Here is a 23,108-nt window from a genome sequence, read left to right on the forward strand (position 1 = left end):
GAGACCAGCCGTCCCTGTTTAGAAGGTAAGAGCCTCCTCGAGGGAAGGGGTGTCATGGGGGTGTCACATTCAGATGCCAGTGCCCCCCCCCATGTAAGGAAGTTCCCACCACCCTGCTCTGTGTTCGCAGGGCGGGAGAGAGAGGCATCCACGGCAGTGATTTGCTCCTGGCTGCTGCAGCAGAGCAGCAAACTCAGCTGTCAGAACTTCCCAGAGCAATGAAAGGGAGGGGCCCGTGGCTCTGTAGCAGGAGTGCAGGGCAGGTGAGTTCACGGCGGGCATTGTGGGATACTGGGGAAGGCCAGTTATGGTGATATAATGAACAGCAGCATTTACTCTGTTACTTTACATTTGCTGCAAAAAGCTCTAGACCTCTCATCGAAGTCGTTTTATTTTGTCAGCAAAACAGGGCAGTTTTGTCACCAGACGTGGCATTGCAGTGTGTGCACCAGCCACAAGCTACTGACTGAGAGAGAGTTGTGTGTTTTTCACACACCTGAGCAATATAATTCTGCTGAAACAACTTTGTAGTGCAGACGTGGCCAAAGATTTACTCACACACAGCTTGCAAGGAAAATGTCACCTGCTCCTCTGCTTTGGAGAATCCAAAGACAAGCAGAGCTTGTCAGGCCCTGGTAGCGATGGCAGGGAGTCAGGTGTGGGCAGACACTGTGTTTTAGTCACCCACAGGCACCATGGCTTAGCTGGCTAAAGCATCTGTTTCGTAAACAGGAGATCCTGGGTTCAACTCCCAGTGGTGCCTTGTTTGACTGGTTGTTGGGACACCTGCTATTGGCTACTGTCAGAAGACAAGATTCAGAGGTAGATGGGCCTTTGGTCTAGCCCAGTGTGGTTTTTCTTATGGTTTAAATAACACTCACAGGCACTGATAATAGAGTTACTGAACGTTTGGGAGTTAGGAGCGGGTAGGTCAGTGGTCCAGTCCCCACACAGATGACCCCCCTCCCCTCTCTGGGACAGGGGCAGGTCTGAGCTCTCACCCAATGCTCATTGTGGCTGCCAGAATCTGTGAGCAGCTTGTTTAGTTTACAGCAAAGGTTGAGTCCTGCTTCGTGCACCGTGTGTGAGAATGAAAATCCTAAACCGCCCTTTGAAATAACGAATGCAGCAGGACGGGTTATTGTCCCTGCCCCCAAGCAGACAGACCAATGGAGAAATGCCGTCGAGTCCAAGGTAATACTCCACTGCCATTTTACCTTTTTTGCTGGCTAAACTCCTTCTTATCTGCCCGGCCCAGGCTGTCCTCTGCCGCAGCTGCTGCTCCCGGCCTGCTCTAGAGTCAAACACGCAGGGCCCCCAGGGGAACAGAGGCTGGGACAGGGCCGCAGCCTGGGCTGGGCTGGGAAGATGCTGGGAGTTCTCGTTCCCTGAGAACTGGCCCAGCTCCCTTCTCAACAGCAAACAAACCAATTCCACGTCCCCTCCCCAGAAAAACCAGCCTGGAGCCAAGGGCAGCAGGGGACGATTCCCTGCAGTTTCCACCGAGGCAGGAGAGAACCCAGGGCGTTTCTAGCAGAGCTTATGGAACTGACGTGGGGAAACCAGCCTTTACTAACAGGCAGTTCCAGTTTAAGCTCAGTGTTTTTAACAATTTCTACAACATTAAATAACCCTTCAATCGTAGTGTCACCATCCATAACATTGCTTCAGCCTTATATGTTCCTAAGTGCACAACTAAACATGTCTTCAAATCCAAGGGAGTGGAGATCAGTCAGTGTTCAGAGTCATCCCACATAAAAGAATCAGGTTGTCATACATACTGGCCCCGTGATGTGGCCATGGCCTTTCCCTCCTCTCTGTTAAAAGTTTTAGTATTTTGCACAGAAACTTTCTTCCCTCAGGAGAGACCTGGGAACCAGGGCTGCCAGCCAGACAAACATCTTTAAGAGGCGGCGTCATCTGTCAAAAAATGATCTCCCTCCTTCAGTTCAGTGACACCCTGAAATGTTACTTATCAGGGCAGAGCCAGAGGATTGAAAGCAGCTACATCAAACCCCTGTGTAGCTAACTGGAATGAACACAAACACTCCCTCGTATCTGAAGAGATGTTTAGTTTTATTCTTGGTAAACTACAAAACTAAAGGGAAAGGCGGTCGTGCCAGATATAAAGAGTGAAACACGAGACAATCATCATAGTTATGCCCATAGTGCAAATTATTTCTAAATTCTTCTTATTATCATCGGTGTATTATTTTCTCTGCTGTCTAGACATTGACTATATCTTGACCAAGAAATTTAGATCTTAATAAAATAATCGACTATCCCTGGTTAAGGCAATGGACTTGATACCCACTGGGGTGTCCCTACACAGGTACTTTAGCCATAGATTTTAATCAGGGCAATAAATTGATACGAACTCCTGTAAAATCATTTTCCAGCCCAACTCCTTCACCCATATTTGTTAGGGCATTGGGCCACCATGTGAACATTTCATTTCCCTCCTCAATTTCACACAGAGACACAATTTCCTTTGCACAGATCCATGAACAGCAAAACCTCCCTGTGTCTCTTGTCTGAGCCAGGGCATTCGATTCTAGTGAACCCTTCTCTCCTGCAATGGCGATGGTCAGACAGAGGGGACGTGGCCACCTTCACCTCTGACAGTGAGATATTGGCTCAGCTCTTTCTGCTGCTGCTGTTAGTCCATGAAACATCAGGGATGGAATGCAAGGCTGAGTTCAACCCCCTGAAACATTTCAGTGCCCCAGAGAAATCCTGACCCCGGCTGTTGGAATGATATGGTGGAGATTCGAATAGGAAAGGGACTGTCTGAATTGTCAGTGTGGGGAATGAACAACAACCTATAGCAATGTCATTAACCACAAACACACTCTCATCCTGCTCCAGCTGGAAGGGAAATGGGCAGGAACTCTTGCTGTTCAGCCATGGACACACTTACACTAATGCACAGCCAGGAGTGTGCTGGGGGAGCTGGTCTGAGCAATTTGAAGTGACAATTCTGTGAGAACAGAATCATGGTGTAGTGAAGTAACTGTACATTAAATACTTGTGGCTGAGTGGTTAAGGTGATAGACTGGAAATCCATTGGGGTCTCCCTACACAGGTTTGAATCCTGCCAACTATGGAGGCATTAGTATGTTGCTAGTGCCTGAATGTCCACAGAGCCCGATCTGGTCTCACTGTGAGGCTGGCTATACTTAAAATGCTGCTGTGACTCTGCTCTAGCACTGTGGAGTAGACAGCTGCTACAGTAACTGGAGGGGTTTTAAATCCCTCTAATAGCTACATTGACAGACCACTCTTTCCTTTCATTTAGCACTATCTAACCATGGCTTAGGTCAGCTTAATTATACTGGTTTTGGGATTTTTCACACCCTGAAAGACCATCATGCTCTACCAACTGAGCTAGCTAGATTTAAAGTCAGTCAACTGCCCAGTCGCAGTGTAGAAGGAGCCTGAGGGTGTTTATTTGTGAGCTGAGGTTCCCTGTCTGACATTTGCCTTCTTTCCTGGTCCGTTATGTCTCCAGCGAGCAAACCGGAGCTGTCACAAGGCTGGTTAGATGCTGCTCTCTAGCCCAGAGAGCTGGGGTTGATTTACATGCTGTCGCCATCAACTGGGCAGAGTAACCAGGGTGGGAGGGTGGAATTTAGGATTCTCCCACCAAGGGGAGGTGCTGTTGGACTCATCTAGTGGGGGAGAGTCTGAGTCTGAGTTCCCCACATGCCACACACACATTTTCACAGGGAATCAGGTCCCCTGGGGAAAAACTCAAAAGAAGCCCAGGCCCAGGAGTTTCAGAGAAGGGAATCACTGTTTGCCTTAAGAGGTGGGTGAGGGAAACCTGCAGGTCCTTAGATCCCTCCAGCGCCTGATAGAACCATTTGTGGGGAAGGTCTGGGGAAGCCGAGGAGGACAAGAAGACGGGAAAAGGGCTTGCAGCTGTTGTGCAATCCCCATGCTCCCAGCAGAAGGGTCCGGGGGGCTCAGCACTCAGAACTCACAAGATGGCAAAGCTCAGAGCCCTGTTACACAGAGTCAGAATGTGATCAGCTCACACCAAGGGGGAGCAACACCCCTCCCTTGGTCTCTATGCCAGAGCTCCTATCAGCTCAGTCCTTCCCGCAAGAGTTGGCTGCTGAGAGGGTTGCGATGGGGTAAATGAAGGCAGAGGAGGATTGTTCCTCATGTGGTTTTTTTGTGTCTCTCTGATCCTGCTGGAGGAAGCATGATTTGAGTTTGTTTCAGTGACTTGGGTTGGGCTCAGGTTGTGACCCTGAGCACAGGGGTTCTCTGCTCTTAGCCCCTCAGGGAGTGGACAGTGGAACAGTTTCAGAAAGTGGCTAGAAAGTAGCCTAAGAAAGTGTAGTATAAGTGAGAAGAAAAGCCACACCATCACCATCTCCCTGGTGGTCTAGTGGTTAGGATTTGGCACTCTCACTGCCAAGGCCTGGGTTCAATTCCCAGTCAGAGAAAAATGGCTTTAAACCAGAAAAGCTTCAATTATTCTTCACTTGCAATGTAAACAAATCCATGTTATTTTCCAGATTTCCCCATCTTCCCAGCGTCTTCATGGCAGGGCTGACTCCAGGCACCAGCGCAGCAAGCAGGTCCCTGGGCTGGTCAATGGAAAGGGGAGGCTTCAGCGGCAATTCGGCCCTCTCAGAGGGAAGGAATTGCCACCAAAAGCGGCAGAGGTAGAGCTGCCATTGATTGCAGCTTTTTTATTTATTTTTTCCGCTTGGGGTGCCAAAAACACTGGATCTGGCCCTGCTCCATGAAAGACAATTTGTTAAATCCCAGATGAGTGGAGTTCTATCAGTTCTCAGCCTGAGTCCTTAGGTCTTAATCCTGAGGCTATTGTCCCAGCATGGGGCCATTTGCCGCCTCTCTTTCATACAGAAGCACAATTTTCCTTGCACAGACACAGGAACAGCAAGATCTTTCTCTGTCCCTTGTGCAAAGCAGGGGGCCAAATTCCATGGAAACAATGGACAAGCAGGGGGCCCTGGGCACATCCAGCCCTGGCCGTGAGATGTTCCCTCCCCTTTTCTTTATGCCCCTGTTGTTATTTCATGGATAGTCTGGGATGGGGGAAAAGCTGAGTTCACTCCAGGTGGAGGGGGAAAGAACCGTGAAAGTCTCAGGACCCAACTCCTGCTACCAGGATCACCAAGGTGCTGGGAATCTGCATGGGAAAGGGACTGTGTGAATAGTCAAGGTGGGGAATGAATAACAATCTATAACTAGATCCACCTCATTAATCACTGACACAGGCTAATGCTGCTGCCGATAGAAGGGAAACTGGGAGAAATTCTTTGCTGCTCAGCCATGGAAACAGTGACCCAATTGCACCGCAGTGTATGTGCTGGGGAAAGCTGGACTTTACAGGCAGGTGGAAAAAGCAGATCCTAGAAACACCTGGAGCTCCCCACAGCACTGCTGCCACCAGGGTCAGGTGTTGAGCGAGTCACAGCGCCCCTCCCCTCCCATTACCTTCCAGCAGGGGGTAGCAGCACCCCCCACCCAATGCTGGGGAGATACCTGATTATATCTCTGCACCCTGAGTCCAGGGCACCCACTCTCTCTGCCCCACACATCAAATCTGGCCCTGCTGCAAAGTGACCCCTAAGAACCAGCAATCTCCAGGACAGCAGGTTTGGCCCTCAGAGCAGGGAATGTGTTCCCCAGGCTGCTCTTAGGCCACTGGGTGCTCTGGAAACAAGAGGGCTCTGAGTGTAACCCAGGGGTCAGCAACCTTTCAGAAGTGCTGTGCCGAGTCTTCATTTATTCACTGTAATTCAAGGTTCCGCATGCCAGTGATACATTTTAATGTTTTTAGAAGGTCTCTTTCTATAAGTCTATAATATATAACCAACTATTGTTGTATGTAAAGTAAATAAGGTTTTTTAAAATGTTTAAGAAGCTTCATTTAAAATTAAATTAAAATACAGAGCCCCCAAGACTGGTGGCCAGGACCTGGGCAGTGTGAGTGCCACTGAAAATCAGCTCATGGGTCACCTTCAGCACACGTGCCATAGGTTGCCTACCCCTGGTGTAACTTATAGCAAGCAAAGACTATCTGGGGATGTAGCTCAGTGGTAGAGCACATGCTTTGCATGCATGAGGCCCTGGGTTCAATCCCCAGCATCTCCAGGTTTTTCTTTTCACCCTGCTGCTTTGCTCATGCCCAGAGGGGATGTGGCCCAGCAGTCTCCCTGCAGGAATTTCAATCCTGCTCAGTGAGGGGCAAGTGCCAATTGCATGGAAGGTCGGGGGGGGGGTTTCTGCTCCTAAGTCACCTCGGTACATGTAAGATTCCCACCCGCTGTGCTGCTTGGGACAAGGGTAGATGAGAAGGGTGAATCCTCCAGCGCTGGAGGGAAAGGTCCCATCTGCACAGACTGAGAGGCAAGGAAACAGAGGGGCAGTCAGTGCTCAGGGAGGAGAGAGGTCAGTGATTTACACCCAACAGGGGACACTGTCTTTTTGAGGTGAGTGCAGCTGGCTTGGGATGGTGCTGATGATGGATAGAAAAAAGACTGGAATCAATGACAGACGAGACCACAGAAGGGGAAGGGGAATGGCAGCCCCACAGAAGGTCCTGGGTGCTCAGATGCCCCAGTTATTGCACCCTGGCCTGTCACAGAGAGAGAAAAGACCCAGTGGGACCCAGCCCCCCTACAGTGATCCCATGGACAAGAACCTGGCTGGGAGTGGGGTGAAGGTTCCCTCTGGGCAAAGGGGATCTGAAATCCCTCAATGTCCTGGAATTTAAGCAATGGAAGCTTCAAACCCTGCACGGGTGTGGGCTGAGGTGCATCAGCAGAAGGTTGGACTGGACGGGGCGGCAGGTTTGGATAATTTTTGGTGGTGCCCAGAATGGGACCAAGTCCTGCCCCATCCCCCCCCACCCCCACACAGGGCCAGCTTTAGGCCAATTCTCCCGATTCCCCTGAATCGGGCCCCACCCCTAAGAGGGCCCCGTGCCCAAGCCCCGGTACCGTGTACCAGCAAGAGCCGGTTCGCCGCACTGGGGTGGCCCGGCTTCCCCAGGGGGCAATTTAAAGGGCCTGGGGCTCCCAGCAGGGGCTGGGATAGGGCTGGGGTAGGGCTGCGGGGCGCTGGGGGCTATTTAAAAACTCCAGGGTTCCCATTGCTTCTACTGCCCCGGCCCTTTAAATAGCCCCAGAGCCCCCCAGCTTCCCCAGGGCTCCCTCAGCGATTTACCAGGCCGGGGTAGTGGACGCAGGGGAGCCCCGGGCCATGTTAATAGCCCCCGAGCCCCAGGCTGCTGCTGCTACCCCGGTGCTGAGGGAGGGATGAGGGGGCACTTACCGTACAGGGTGGGCTGTACCCCCTGCCCTGCCTCCAGCCCCTCACCCCCTGCCCTGCCTGCACCTGCCCCTGCCTCCAGCCAGCCTCACACCCCCTGCCCACAGCCAGCCCATCTCCAGCCAGCCCTGCACCCCCTGCCCTGCCTGCAGCCAGCCCCTGTCTCCAGCCAGCCCCACACCCCCTGCCCACAGCCAGCCCCGCACCCCCTGCAGCCAGCCCTGCACCCCGTGCCCTGTCTCCAGCCAACCCCTGTCATACCCCCTGCAGCCCTGCCTGAAGCCAGCCAGCTCCCCACACCCCCCTGCCCGCACCAGCCCTACACCACCGGCACTGCAACTCCTGCCCTGCCTGCAGCCAGTCCCGCACCCCCTGCCCTGTCTCCAGCCAACCCCTGCTGCACCCCCCTGCCTGAAGCCAGCCAGTCCCGCATACCCTGTCTCCAGCCAGCCCCGCACCCCTTGCCCTGCCTGCAGCCAGACCCTACCTCCAGTCAGCCCCTGCCCTGCCTCCAGCCAGCCCCATGTCCACTGGTGCCCTGCAGTTCCCAGGGCAGTAACCCTGCACACCTGCTTCAATGAGGGGGGCAGGGAGCAGCTGGAACCCACACATGTGCACACCCTAGGGTGACCAGACAGCAAGTGTGAAAAATCGGGACGGGGGTGGGGGGTAATAGGATCCTATATAAGAAAAAGACCCAAAAATTGGGACTGTCCCTATAAAATCAGGACATCTGGTCACCCTAGCACACCCCCAGGGAGTGGCGGGGACCCACACATGTGAAACGGAGCTCATTTCTGGTTCAGGCCCATCTTTTTAAAAAAGAACTTTAGGTAGGGTTAACATACACCCGTATTTTCCTGGACATGTCAGGCTTTTTGGTTCTTAAATCACTGTCTGGGAGGAATTTTTAAAATTAAAAAATTTAAAAATTCCTCCTGGGAAAATACGGACGCATGGTAACGCTATTGGTACAAAAAATACATACTGTGGCACATCCCTTAAATCAGAACTTTTTATAGGGAACCGGTTCCTAAGGAATGAAAGTCTTTTTTATATATACATGTATATATCTATATAAATTTTTAGTTATCCCTGCTGGGGCCTGGCTGAAAATGACTGCCCAGAGCAGGGCCGCCCAGAGGATTCCGGGGGCCCGGGGTCTTCGGCGGCGGGGGGCCCTTCCGTTCCGGGACCCGCCGCCGAAGTGCCCTGAAGACCCGCGGCGGGAGCCCCCTGCCGCTGAATTACCGCCAAAGCGGGACCCGCCGCTGAAGTGCAGCCCGGTCTTCGGCGGAAAATTGGCAGCAGGGAGAGGCGGGTCCCCGCCGCGGGTCTTCGGGGCACTTCGGCGGCGGGTCCCAGAACAGAACGGGTCCCCGGCCGCCGAAGACCGGGCTGCGCTTCGGCAGCGGGTCCCGCTTCCCCGCCCCGGCCCCAGCCTCTTACCCCCGGCTCCCTCCTCACCCGGAGTCTCAGCGCCCCGCCCGACAGCTGCAGCGTGTAGCCGGCGGGGCCTGAGCTCCGTCCCGCTCAGAGCCGCGTGGGGAGGGGGCGGAGCTGGGAGCTCCACGCCGAGCGGAGGGAGCAGAGCTCAGCCCAGAGCTCCCAGCCCCGCCCCCTCCCCACGCGGCTCTGCGCGGGGCGGGGCTCGGGGGCCCCGGCGGAGACTCGGCACTTGATGCGCTGAGGCGCCAGGAGAGGGGCGGAGGCGGGAGCCTCCGCTGTTCTCTTGGGGGCCCCTGCGGAGCCCGGGGCCCGGGGCAAATTGCCCCCTTTGCCCCCCCCTCTGGGTGGCCCTGGCCCAGAGTTCGAGAACTGTCCCTGTTCTCATTGGACAGATGGGGAGACGCCTGAAGTACAAAGAAGGGAAGTGACCTTCCCAAGGGCCTACACAGCAAGGTGGTGGCAGAGCCAGAAAGAGAAGCCACCAGTCCTGACTCCTGTTCTAATGGACAAAAAAAACCCAGAGAAAGGGATAGAGCCCAGGAATCGAGATGGTGGGGAAATTTCATTGAAACCATTTCTGTCAGAAAATCCCCTTCAGACTAAGGCAGTTTGTTTCTCGAAATCAAAACAAGTGAGATGAAAGTTTTTTGCAAAAATATTTTGTTGAGCCCTGATTTTCAAACTAACCATCGGATCTTGAATTTCAGACACTGAATGACCTGAATAAAGTGCTCTCAGATGAGCTCCGGACCAACAACAGTGCACAATAAATATTCAGCAAGTATTTGAGGAGAACTGCAATGTTAGAGAGAATCATGAACTGCTCAGAGACAATTAATGCAGAGAAGCAGCAAAATCCATCAAACATATGACTGGTTATGACTTATTTCCTTGGGCTTAAAAGAGAACAACAAGGACCTGAGTCTCCTCCCTGTCAATAACCCCCTGCTCAGCCAATCAGGGTAGAGACTGAGGACGGGAGGCTGAGGGTTCTCGCCCAAAGGATGGCCCAGGTCACCGGTGGGGATCACTGCCTGAGCACTATTTCAGCCCCACACTTTCGGGTGGACCTCCCACAGTGGGAGCTGCAGAGCACTCCCCTGAGACACATACGCACACCCCTCCTGGTGTTGGGAGGGGAACAGGAGAAAGGACAAAAGAAGCAAGCGACAAAGAGAAAGGAGGGAGGGATGGATGGAGGAAAAGGTGAAACCAAAAGGACAAACCCTAATGACCCCAGTGATTCTAAGGGACAAAATCCCAGGTGTGCAATAAAATTCTGCCTCCTTAAGCTCCTGTTTTCCATGCCTAGAATTCAATGGTCACCAGATGGATCAGACTGAACAGGTTTCAAACCTTGAGGAGGCCCTTACCTTCTAAACTGGGATGGCTGTTTTCTAGTAAAATCAGGAAAAGGGAAGGAGAAAACTCGAAAGAGGTTCCTCCTGGCGCTCACGTCCATGAACCCGAATACTCTCTCAGTCCTCAAAGAGAGACCGGGAGAAGGAGACTTGCTGAAGCAAAGCCACAGGGTCTCTGAGGTGTCCCTGGCCCCTCACCCCTCTCATGCCTGCCTGATGTCAGCATCTCTCTGTGAGGTCACCACCTCCCCCCCACCTTTGACCAATAGTCTGAGGTCCTGCAAAAAGCCTTTGTGATGTCACTGCCACACCCCTCCCTTGCTGTGCTAATGTCCTGCCCCTGCCCAGGGACTTTGGAGATTTGAGCTACTCCCTGTGGATCACACCACTCAAGGAGCGTTCGTTCTAGGCAGCAAGCCGGCTAGACAGGAAAACATGAGACAGAAAAACACGTTCCAGAAAGGCATCTAGTCTCCATTAGATGACATCAGGAAATGGTGAATCCACCACTTTCCTTGGTAGATTGTTCCTGTGGTGAATCATCCTGGCTGTTGAATATTTGTGTCTTATTTCTAATATGAATTTGTCTCTTTTCACCTTCCAGCCATTGGGTCTTGTTATGCCTTTCTCTGCTAGATTAAAAGCCCTTTAATGCCCAATCTTTTGTCTCCATTAAGGCCCTTCAACACTTCAATGAAGTCACCTTTCAATCTTCTTTTGATAAGCTAAACAGGTTGAGCTCGTTCAATAGCTCCCTAGAAGGCATTTTTCTCCAGCCCTCAGAACATTTGGTGGCTCTTTGGTTATCAGACTCCTGAACTGCAGCTGGATGTGGTTCTTGTTCTTCTGCACAGCACAGCTCCTGGAGAAGAGGGATCTGCAAATGTACATTCATATGACAACTTTGTTTAACTGATGAAAACATAAACTAGACACTTAGAGGATTGGAACTGATTTCAGATGATGGACAGCTTTGCTAGGTTTTTATGCATTTGGACAGCGAAATGTTGAGTGTTTACATTCATATCAAGCACCCCCGTATAGAGGAGCCCCTGAACATAATGGAGAATGGAAATGAAAATGTTTAACTTTTTTGTTAAAAAAAGAAAGAGGGTTATAAGAGAACACAGGAGTTTGAACTGAGAACTACTTAACTGCAGTCAATCACTCTAACACTGAGCAAGATCCCCATGACACTAAGAATGTGGAATCGTGATGTCCAGGACTTTGAAGGACAAACCCTGATTCCTCGAGCTCCTTTGCCATTCCCAGACCACAGGTGGTTTTAAAAATGGGGTTTGATTAAACTTCTTAAATGTGGCAAACACCACAGCTTGCACACCCACCGATATAGCTTCTCCCACTGACATAGCTGCCACCTCTTGGGAAGTGGATTAACTACACCCCCAGGAAAACTCTCTCCCATCAGCATAGAGCAGTGGTTCTCAAACTGTGGGGCAGGACCCCAAAGTGGGTCATAGCCCTGTTTTAATGGGGTCGCCAGGGCTGGCATTAGACTTGTTGGTGCCTGGGGCTGAAACCAAAAGTCTGAGCCCCACCACCCAGGGCTGAATCCCTCAAGCTCTGGTTTTACCCTCACCTAACTGGGACAGGGCTCAGGCTTTGTCTCCTCTGCTTGTGCTCAGTGTGGAGGGGCTTGGTGTGTCTTTCTAGGGTCATGTAGTAAGTTTTTTTTTTTAAAAGCAGAAAGGGGTTGTAGTGAAAGGAAGTTTGAGAAACCCTGGCATAGAGCCTCTGAATATGTCTAGACTTGGCTCCCTGGGGCAGATCAGATACTGACAGTGCAGCCATGGAGACACCACACACCAACCTTGCCTAGCAGGCAAGAATCAAACCTCCATAAACAAATGCCTGTTGTTTAGTAACCCATCTCCCTAAGCCCTCAGCCACCCCCACTTAACAAAGGGGCTTTTCTACACGATGGTTCTGGTCTCACTGAAGGGTCATTTCCAGTTGTTTGCTCAGACCAGCATTAGGGGAAATGGTGCCCTGGGCAAAGCTTGTACTTTGGCACTTCCCCATTGCCCCTGGACGATCCCCACTCCCCCTTTACCGCTAGTTCCTGCACTCCCACCCCTTGCACCTCCTTCACCCCTAACTCCTGCCCCCTCCTGTGCCCCCTTTCCCCTTAACTCCCTGTACCACCAGCCATTGCCCCTCTCCTGCAGCCCCTTCACATGGCTCCAGTGCTGGGGGCCCCGCACTTGTTCTCCCTTTCCCTGGGCTTTGGCATCACTAGCCCCTGCTTAGTGAGTAGGGTTCAGTGGTCCCCAAAATGTGGGGCAAGACTCCTAGGGGGACACAGAGGAACATTCATGGAGTCAATGAAATCAATTGAGCTTCTTCAGTCTCTCGCTGCAGATATTTCCCTTGTTTTTAAAGGCAAAAATCCTGATCTTTCCAACGGGAGCTGCTGCTTCAATGTTCAGTTTGGGGAGGGATTTGGCTGCGCTCAGAGATCTGCCCGCGGGTTACAATCTGCGATCCGAAGGGCAGAACGCAAACAGCGTTTAGATGGGACCGTTAGTGCCGCCCCCGTGTGGCCAAAGACTAGAACTGACCAGCAGAGTTTACAGCTGGAGCCTGGGACGCTCCTGAACAAACTGGGCACGAAGCCTCTCGCGTGGGATCCTCGCTGTGCAGCAGGAGGCGGAGGGAAGCTGATTGTCAGGGCTCAGGGCAGCTCCCTGCCAGGCTGAGCCGGTGTCTGTGCTAAGCTCGGCATCAATCAGGTGATTCTGGGCAGTTCGGGGTCCCCGGGCTCCCAAAGGAGGGTGAAGCAGGTCACCCCTGGAGCAGGGTAAAGCTGCAGGGTGACAGTGGGGTTGCTGCCCCTGTGAACAGCTGCTGTAGCACCGCCGGGGCAGGACAGGGAGAGCCAGTTATACCCCCCCCCAGCCTGTATCGGGGGATGGGAGCACTCACACCCTGGGGACCCACCCACCAGAGATCTGCTGGGGGGGAGAGTGGCACCCACACACCAAGGATCTTGTAGGGGGGGACAAGGGCAACCACACTCCGGGATCCTCTGCAGAGGGATGGACACCCACACATCCAGGATTCTGTATGGGGGGCAGAGGTACCCGGACACCTGGGCGGGGGAAGGAGGCACCGAAACATCTGGGATCTTACCTAGCAGGACAGCGGCGCCTGCAGCTCGACATGAGACGGGGGCGGGGGGAGAAGGAGCATTTCCCAGTTCCAGGCTGTCCCCGTCTTGCCAAGGCACAGAGCTCACAAGCAGAGTTTAAAGCTCCAGCTGCCAGGCCACAAAACAAACTGGGCTCTGTGGCTGGTGCCTGTGATCCCAGCACCTGGGGAGGCTGAGGCTGGCGGATCACTTGAGCTCAGGAGTTATGGGCTGCAGGGGGCTGTGCTGATCGGGTGTCCGCACTAAGTTCAGCATCAATATGGTGATCCCGGGGAAGCTGGGGGTCCCCAGGTTGCCTAAGGAGGGGTGAACCGGCCCAGGTCGGGAAACGGAGCAGGTCAAAACTCCCGTGCAGATCAGTAGTGGGATTGTGCCTGTGAATAGCCCCTGCAGTGTAGCCTGGGCAAGACAGTGAGACACGGTCTCTTTTTATACACACACCCTCCACAGAGCCTGGAGGGGGGATGGGAGCACCCACACGCTGGGGATTCTGACTTGGGGGGAGGGACGCAGCCAAGCAACACGGATCTTGAAAACGGGAACAGCGACACCCACAGATCCGGGATGGGGGCAGGCGGAGGAAACCACACACGGGAGGTAGTTCATGGGGTGGGGGACAGAGACACCCACCCGAGATCCTGGATGGGATCACCCACATGATGGGGATCTTGAACTGGGAGGAGGGAAGCACCATGTACCAGAGGTTCTGAAGGGGGAACAGGGACACCCACACACCAGGTGTCTCGCAGCAAGAGCTGCGGTCTTCATTTACACAGAGCAGTGATGGGGAATTAACCACATCCCTTGCGGAGCTTGTTCCACTAGATGATTAGCCTCATTGTCAGGGTCGGCTTTAGGAAGTGCGGGGCCCAGTTCGAACAGTTTTGATGGGGCCGGGGCAGGGACGACTAAAACAAAAAAAAAATTTTAAAAAAACCCTTTCATTTCTTCCATGTATTATTTACTTTCCATTACTATATAAATAATAACAAAATTATCTATTACATACATTGCATCATATATTAATTAGCTGATTTGCACTTTCATATTAGGAAAATAGCTTGTTTTGATAGTTGTACAACTGATTTTCTTCACTAATGTTTATTTTATTAAAATTTATAAAATATTTCCTTATTAATATAAAATTGCCCCCATTCTTCCCCCCCCCAGCGCCACCCGACCCTGTGGAAACAAACCCTCCTTCCCCAGCTCCGCCCCATCGAAACAAGGTTCAGGGGCGGGGGCAGGAAGAAACGGCACACATGGGGTGACCAGATCACAGCAGTAAAATAGGACCTGCCCCCTCCCTGCTCAGCCCCACCATCACACCCTTCTTCACCCCCTAAACCCCCGCTGGCTTGCTGCATCCCTCCTAGTCAGTCCCCCCCTCCACCACTCGCCTCCTTTCACCTTCTCCCTCCCCTGCCAGAAGCCCCCATGCCCACCCCTAGAGCCCCTGCTGGCTCACTGCTCGCCTCTTTGCCCACCCACCACTTGCCCCCTCACCCTTCCCCCCAAGTATAAAGCCTCATTGAAAGACCCAGGGGTCACTATATTACTGCACACAGCAGTCAATCAATGCAGTCAGTCAATGCAGTTGTAGATAAATCTCTGCATTATGCATTTTTGTATAACTTGTATATGACTTTGTATTGAACCTTGGTAATATGTTATAGCAGGCCCTAAAGGAAGTGTAATTAAGGTAGAAGAAAAATGTCTTTTTGCTAGAAGTAGAATAAGATCTTCCCCCCACTTTGTAATCAGTTGCCCTGTTGAATGGATGAGGTGGGACTGAGGAAGGTTTGGAAGGCAGCACCTCCAGACACCTGCAAGCCTTGGAGAGGGACTGGGAGCCAGACGGAGGAGAGCTTTGCCCAGGCTGAGTGGGTCGGAGTTTGGGTGCTGGGTGCAGGCTCTAGGCTGGGGCATGGGGTGGGGTGCAGGAAGGGTGGAGGGGTGCAGGCTCTGGGAGGGAGTGCGGAGGGCTGGGTGCAGGCTCTGGGACAGAGTTTGGGGGCCGGAGAGGGGGTGGTGGGTGCTGGGGGAGGGGAGGGGAGGAGGACTGCCATCACATGTGGCTTCCTTCCTCGGCTGCTGCCCCTCACCATAGCCTCGGTGGGGAATGGGGCTGCCCCTTGCCCAGTGTTTGCAGGAGTGGTGGCTGGGGGGAAACCCAGTCAAACTCTGGTTTTACTCTTTCATTGATGGGTCACTTTAAACCCTTACAAACTCCTTCCCGCCTCTCTCACCCCGCTTTTCTACTGGGCTTGCTTGATCTTTTCAGTGGAGCCAGATGAAAACCACAAACCTCAGTGAGAGCAACAGGCTGGAAGACTAGACTGAACCCACCACCCAGCCTAGTCCATCCCAGAGCCCAGGACTGAGGGCAAATGTCCCCCCACCCCCAGGCCACCTGTTTCCAATCCTGGCCTCTCCCAGCACTGCCAGCGATTCTGTGTGGCTGCATGAGGCGGGATTTCAACCGGACTCCCCCCGCTAAATTCACCCCTGTTTTGCAACCACTCTACACCAAGAGCACCTTCCTTCCCTGCCCTAGCTGCTGGATGGCTAGAAAGCTGAGCTGGGCATTTGATTGATCTGGAATATTATCATGCCCCCCCTCATAAAAACCTTAATATCCACACAGCTTTTGGGGGGGGCTATTCCCCCCCCCAAGCCGGTCTATTTCATTGTTGCAGGGCAAATGAAGGCGCCATAGTTTAATGGAAATATTCAGCCCCTACAGCGGTCTTGCAGCAGGGAAAGCAGAGTTGATGGGAAGGGAACTGGTCTGGATAGGAGCCCCAGACACCTTCCTTTGCAAAATAATTTGGAGAGGGGAATCAGATCACCCCGTGCCTCAGTTTCTCCTCTTGCCAGGAAGTGGGGGGGGGATAAGTCTCAGCCTGCCCTGTTGCAGACCTTTTGCATTCTCCCCTCTTGATGTATTTGGTTTCCTCCTCAAACCTCCCTCTCTCTCTCACCTGGAGTTCACAGCACTAAGTACCGGCTCGGGGCTTTTTTCCTGGGTTACATGATCCCGGCTTTAGTTTTGAACCAGACACAGGCAGGCACCAACTCACCCTCAAACAGCAACACCACGAAAACCACAACACCAGCCCAATATTACAGACCTAGGGGGAATCACAGGGTCAAACACTCACGGCTGGAAGCCCCAGCAGCTGCTCAGGTGAGTGAGGTGCACGGCAGAGATTCCTGTCTCCCACCGGGCCGGAAGCTCCCTCGGCGTCTCCTCCAGGTGAGTGCTGGGGGTGGGGGAGGGGAAGGAAGGCTGCAAAGCACATGTGCCTCCTCCCCACCCCTCCCCCCTCCTGACCTGCAACACCCCCACGGCTGCCTCTGCCTCAGCCCTCTGCCCGCCAGGGTCTCTCGTTGCCTAGCAACAACAGCTGCTGCTTCCGGGAGAGACGCTGCCGGCGCGGGGCCCTCTCAGGCGCGGGGCCCAATTCGGGGGAATCGGGCAAATCGGCCTAAAGCTGGCCCTGCTTGCAGCCCTTCTCTTCCGCCCTGACTGATAGGGGGAGTATTGAGCCTCCCTCCCTTAGGCCCTTCAGCATCCCTGGGGAACACCAACACCGCCCAAGTGACTTTGGGCCAGTAGGTCAACCAACAGGGCTGCCTGCTAGGCCAGGCTGCAGCCCAGCTTCAGGACTGAGAGGAAATGGAGCTTGTATCCCTACCTACAGGACTCCAGGCACGGACAGGCTTCTGGATCAAACGTCCCCTCTTGTGCTCAAGTCACAACAGCTAGCGGGTGAAAGACAGGCATTCATGGCATTGGAGAGAGCAAGACAGAGCCTTGGAAGACCAAGCAGGGTTTGTGGCACAGGAATTGCCCTCAGATCCTACTGAGACTTCAGCTCAGATTGCAGGATTCAAAGTCCCGAGTGCTGCCCTTACACCATGGGACCAACAGGGAACCCCCAGACCTCTGCTGAGCTCTGGTGAGGATGACCCTGTGCAGGCAGCCCTGCCTTTGCTCACCAAGTTGTCATGCAGCAGTTTGCTGCAGCTCCCAGAGGCCTTTCTTAATTGAGCCTGAGAGGCCAGTGGGCATGTGAGGAAGTTGCCCCTTCAGTCCCAGGCAGTACATGGCCCTTCCTAGTGAAAAGCCAAGTCCTGGGGAAAAAAGGTCAAATAGCACCCTAGAGAGATGCCTTCTTCTGTTTTGAGGGGAATGGTTCCTGCTTTACCTGACCAGGGACTAGAACCCTGGACCCTCAGATTAAAAGTCTGATGCTTTGCCAACTGAGCTAGCCAGGCTCACATATAAAAGAAGCAAATTTCGTGCAGATGAGAAACTCGTCATGAAAATGAGAGCAGGAAACAATACAGAAAACCTGCTACTCTCGCTCTCTTAGCAGTCCTAGCCCCGCCTGCTCCTCCATCCAGCGCCCTGAGGCCTTATTCTTTTTTTAGCTAAATATCAAATCCAGGAGAAAACACAGTTATACAAAGCAAAACGAAATCACAAACAGAAATGTCATTGGAAATACAGAAATAAAAAAGGAAAATGCAATTCCCATCGCTTTGTCATATCTGGGCCATTCCTGTATTGAGAGCACCCGCGAAGGTCCCTGTCTGCTTATGAGAAACCTGGAGGAACTCATACCACAGCCTGAACATGAAACTGCTCCCAGGTGTCGCAGTAAAACCCTTTCCCTCCTGTGACGTTGCACTCCATAGGATTTTATGAAAAGGTGCTAATAAGTGTGAATATAATGTAACTGGAACATTCTTCATGCAAAAGGTCTCTTGTAAGGTATCATTACAAAGCTTATAATCTACTGTGTGTGTTCATCCTATTTGTATGAACCGATCATTCCTGTATCTGAAACTAGAAATATGAACTATAACTCTGAGGTCCTGTTGTAATGATGCAAAGTGTGGGGCATTAATAGTGGTTTGGACTCTTGATGGCTCCCATTAACCAGGACAATTGACTGGAGATGGCTCTGTCCTGCACCATTTGTGAGTCAGGCCAGGAAGAATGAAAGCTTGGGGGTCTCACAGGACATGTGACCATGTCACCTGGTACAGGAATCCATCTTAAACCTGGGGCTTTTCCCCAGGAGAGAGACAAAAGATTCCTGCCTTGTACCAAAGCTGTATAAGGGGGTGGAACAGAAGAAAGGTGGCTGCAGTCATGAGAAATCCGCTAGCTACCACCTGAGCTGGAACAAGGACTGTACCAGGCGAAAAGATTGGGTCCAGGCAAGAAATAAGTCTAGTCTGCGAAAGAAGCTTATTGGAAGATCTCTGAGGGTGACATTTGATCTGTATTGAGTTTCATACTGTATTAGGCTTGGACTTGCTTGTTTTTGTTTTATTTTGCTCTATGAAGAATACAAGCTCCACAGAGAAGGAAAAAGTTAATAATGCCATAGAGAAGTCTTTCTGTATGTGTTAGATGGGTGGGAGGGTGTCTAGAAACCGCTCTCCTCTAGTTTCTTTTCTCTGATTTCCTGTAGAAAATCTGAAGCAGGAGCCATTGCTTCTCTGAGGCTTGAACTCAGGACCTTCAGATTATGAGACTGACACGCTGCCAACTGTGCTAAGAAGGCTTGGAAAAGCTTTAGGCTCAGTGTATATAGGACCCTCCTACAGCAGTGACTGGGGCAGGGAAGGAGCCAGGGGTTTGCTGGAAGAAGCAGGGAGCTCTGCTGCCCACAGACCTGTCCAGGCAGCTTTCTCAGCAGCAAAGAAATCAATTCACGCTGCCAGTGAACAATCTACTGGAACTAATGGCAGCACAGGGGGGATGTTTCCAAGCTGTGCACCTACCTCTTCATTTTAGAACTTACTCTCTTTTTTCTAGCATGGCACTTTCCATGGAAATTAGGCAAAGCAAACTACACAGGTAAGAGAAACAAGTTGGAGAAGGTACATGGGGAACAGAATCTAGTGCGCCACATAAGGCTTCAGTTTATAATCCCAACACCTTGCCCTGCTGTACTAACCAGTTGCACCACTGCAGATGCTTTTTAGATGCATTCGGGAAGCAGGTAGTTCCCAGTCTCTGTGATTCACACCTTTGCCTGGTAATTGAAAGGCTGATGCATCAAACCTAACTCAAGATGTGGCTTTTCAGCCATGAGACTCCAGGACATTTTGACAGAAAGAAAATCTCCTCTGTTTTGGTTTAGCCCCATTTGACTCCTTCTGCCCGTCTTCTCCCACTCCCTCCAGTCTCTTTCCTTCCCCACTGGGGCCGTGCAGAGAGGAGCCCCAGTCAGTCTCTGTCACAGAGTCTGTATCCCATAAAGGGAGGGAGGGGTTGCTCCAAAACATTGATAATTGGGGGGAGGGGTGGGCATGGTTAGGGGGAGAAAGGATGGAGAATTAACAGTGGGGCCCAGAGAGATTCCCCCAGATTGGGGAGATCCCCTGCTGCCCCCCATCAGCCAGCTGTGGGAAGAACAACTTGGGATTGCTTGGGGAAGCCACCTTTAAAAACACAAGTGTAACATGCTAGTTACATTTTAATAAGACCAAAGCCTCCTCAATCCCAGGGTCACAATCACTGGAATGATTTTGCCTTGATATTTTACCAGCCGCAGACACAAAGCGAGTCAAATTACAGTTTCCGTTTGGACTCAGTGCACACACAAGAATCCGGAGGCTTTTAATTCCTTAGGTTCTGCTGCCATTTCATTTCTGTCCTGTTCCAAGATTTATCATTGTGCAAAGCAACCTTAGGCCCTTGGGAGTGTCCCCCTCAGTGCTGCCTGCCACCCTTGGGCAATTTAAAAGGGCCCAGGGACCCCCGCCACCACCGCCAGCAGCACAAGGGGACTAAGGCAGTTTCCTGCCCGCCCTCACTCCATGTGGCACACCACTCCCGGAAACGGCTGGCACGTCCCTGGTGTGGGGGAGGTCTCCGTGTGCTGCCCCGCCCTGAGTGCCAACTCTGCCAGCTGTGGCAATGGGAGCTGCGGGGGTGAAGTCTGCGGGCAGCCATGCACAGAGACACCCCTGGCCCTCCCGCTTAGGGGCTGCTGCCAGAGGAGGGTGCAGGTTGCTTTTGGGAGATGCCCAAGGTAAATGCTGCACCCCTCACCCTCTCCTGCACCCCCAACCCCAACCCAGACCCCACACCTGCACCCAAACTCCCTCCAAGAGCTTGCCCCCTGCACACCCTCCTGCAGCACAACCCCCTGACTGAGCCCAGGCCCTGCACCCAAACTCTCCCAGAGCCCAGCCCCTCTCCCTCCCACACCCAAACTCCCTCCCAGAGCCTTAGGCAGGTGTGGGGGGTGGGGTGGGGCAGGACTTGGTCCCATTCTGGGCACCACCAAAAATTGTACAAACCTGCCGCCCCGTCCAGCCCAACCTTCTGCTGATGCACCTCAGCCCACACCCGTGCAGGGTTTGAAGCTTCTATTGCTTAAACTCCAGGACACTGAGGGATTTCAGCTCCCCTTTGCCCAGAGGGAACTTCACCCCACTCCCAGCCAGGTTCTTGTCCATGGGATCACTGTAGGGGGCTGGGTCCCGCTGGATCTTTTCTCTCTCTGTGACAGGCCAGGGTGCAATAACTGGGGCATCTGAGCACCCAGGACCTTCTGTGGGGCTGCCATTCCCCTTCCCCTTCTGTGGTCTCGTCTGTCATTGACTCCAGACTCTTTTCTATGCATCGTCAGCACCGTCCCAAGCCAGCTGCACTCACCTCAAAAAGACAGTGTCCCCTGTTGGGTGTGAATCACTGACCTCTCTCCTCCCTGAGCACTGACTGCCCCTCTGTTTCCTTGCCTCTCAGTCTGTGCAGCAAAATATAATACCGTCTATTGAAGCAGGCAAGTGCTGCTTCTGACTTTCCACTTTTAATTGACCCTTGTAATCTTGTGGTGCCAACGTGTTGTAGCTTCATTTTATATCGGCTTACAGGGCGGGAGCGAGGGGGGAGGCACCACCAAAAGGTTATACAAGCCTGCCACCTCTGGCTGTGCTCCCAGAGAACAAACCACCTCCTGCATGAAGGGGATGAAAGGACCTGCCTTAGCCTGGGGTTGAACCAGGGACCTTTAGATCTTCAGTCTAACGCTCTCCCAACTGAGCTACTTCGGCAGCTACATAATAGTTTTTTGGCCTGTTGCTTCTCTGTCTGGGATGTGTTTGTCAGCAGTTGCACACAAAAAGGACAGGAAAACGAACGGCTGCTCCACACCCCCACCAGAGGAACCCGGCGCCCTTAGCTGTGGGGAGTAAGAAGTGGCTGTTGGCTGACAGGGCCTGTCCCCGAGGAGCTGGAACAGCAGCTGCCGCCTCCCCCTTGGCTCCAGGCTGTGGGAAATCCTCATTGCCTGGCTGCCTGGGCGGCTGCTGCTCCGTGCTCTGGAGAGCATCTGTATTGCTCTGTCAACTCCCCATCTTCACTGAGCCAGTCTGGTAAGGTCCCAAGTGCCCCCTCCAGCCTGGCAGCTGAGAGTCTGTGCAGACATCAGCCCCCCTGCCAGCCCCACAGGCAGCAGCAGCGCCAGCCCCCCAGCACCACAGGGGCACTCAATGCACTTCCTGAGGGGAAATGGCTCCTTGGCGTCCAGCTGCTAGAGGGAGAGCAGTGTCTGGCTCACCGTCGGGGAGAGAAGAGACCTGGTGAGTGCAGATCTCCCTCAGCCTCCCCCGCAATGCTGGTCAGTTGTATTGTCACTGTGAGAGTTGGTGCTTCCCTGCAGGGCCGGCCCTAGAGGGGTGCAGGGCCCAGGACAAATCCCCCCCCCCTTTCTGTACCAGGCCCTGCACTCACTCCACCCCTTCCCCCAAGCTCCCACCCCTGTCCCATCTCTTCCTGGCCTGCACCTTCCTGCCCCATTCCTCTCCCTCCCCCACCTCTTACTGTCCCTTCTCCTCCCCCTCCCCACCCAGCGCCTCCTGCACCCCACTGAACAGCTGATCACTGGCAGGTGGGAGGAGCTGAAGGGGAAGAGGAGGAGCTTGTCAGCAAGGCCTGTAGTGGGGGGCGGGAGCTGGCTGCCAGTGGGCACTGAGCACCTATTTTTTCTCTGCTGGTTCTGCAGCCCCGTAGCTCCCATGGAGTCGCTGACTCAGCTCCTTTCACACCCTAGAGAGAGGAGCAGAACCAGGGCTATGGCTAATCTATGGGGCACCAGGTGAGTGGCAGAGGCTTCAGGTGCTGAGAGTTTGCCTGACCCCTCAGGGACACAGGGTGAGGGGGTGTCCCAGGGATCTCTATGAAAGGAGCAGAACAGGATTTCCTTGGGGTGGGGAGAGAATTGAGAGTGTCTCAGGGGGTTGGACAGAAGTATTGCCCGGGTGAGGGACTGGCTAAAACACAGACCTCGCTGTGAGCAAGATTTGAACCTGCGCAGGGGAACCCTATTGGATTTCAACTCCAACGCCTTAACCACTCGGCCATCACAGCTCTGAGCCTAAAACTCCCCCAATGCCAGAGAAACTGGTAAAGAATCCCAATGCCCAGGTGTGAAGTTATCTAACTACAGAATTCCCACCACAAACCTGGCCCCCAAAGCACAGGTGGGATTGGGGGTTTGTTCTCTTTGCTTAGCCACGTGCAGTCGCACAGAGAGCGCATTTAAAAGTCTCCCCTCCCACAGAGCGGGAATGGGAAATGATTCTCAACTTGGAGCCTGATGTAGGGTGACCAGACGTCCTGATTGTATCGGGACTGTCCCGATATTTGCTTGTTTGTCCCACGTCCCGACTGATGTTTGGTCGGGACACTGGACAAACAAATAATTTTGCCCTCTGCTCCGGCACACAGGCAGATCCTGGAGGGACACTCACCCCCCGACCCCACCCCCTCACTG

The 23,108-nt window shown here is 53.1% G+C and overlaps 4 non-coding genes across 4 annotated transcripts; 3 read left to right on the plus strand and 1 right to left on the minus strand.

Annotated features, from left to right (window-relative positions):
• The first annotated feature begins 689 nt into the window (after nt 1–689).
• On the plus strand, nt 690–763 carry TRNAT-CGU. The gene has a single exon. It is a non-coding gene; the product is annotated as a tRNA-Thr (tRNA).
• A 3,622-nt stretch (nt 764–4,385) lies between these two features.
• TRNAE-CUC lies at nt 4,386–4,457 on the plus strand. Its single transcript has one exon. It is a non-coding gene; the product is annotated as a tRNA-Glu (tRNA).
• A 1,609-nt stretch (nt 4,458–6,066) lies between these two features.
• On the plus strand, nt 6,067–6,138 carry TRNAA-UGC. Its single transcript has one exon. It is a non-coding gene; the product is annotated as a tRNA-Ala (tRNA).
• Nucleotides 6,139–22,620: 16,482 nt separating this feature from the next.
• On the minus strand, nt 22,621–22,702 carry TRNAS-UGA. The gene has a single exon. It is a non-coding gene; the product is annotated as a tRNA-Ser (tRNA).
• Nucleotides 22,703–23,108: the final 406 nt, after the last annotated feature.

Source organism: Mauremys reevesii, linkage group 17, assembly GCF_016161935.1.
Source record: "Mauremys reevesii isolate NIE-2019 linkage group 17, ASM1616193v1, whole genome shotgun sequence".
In the NCBI taxonomy this organism is placed as follows: Eukaryota; Metazoa; Chordata; order Testudines; family Geoemydidae; genus Mauremys; species Mauremys reevesii.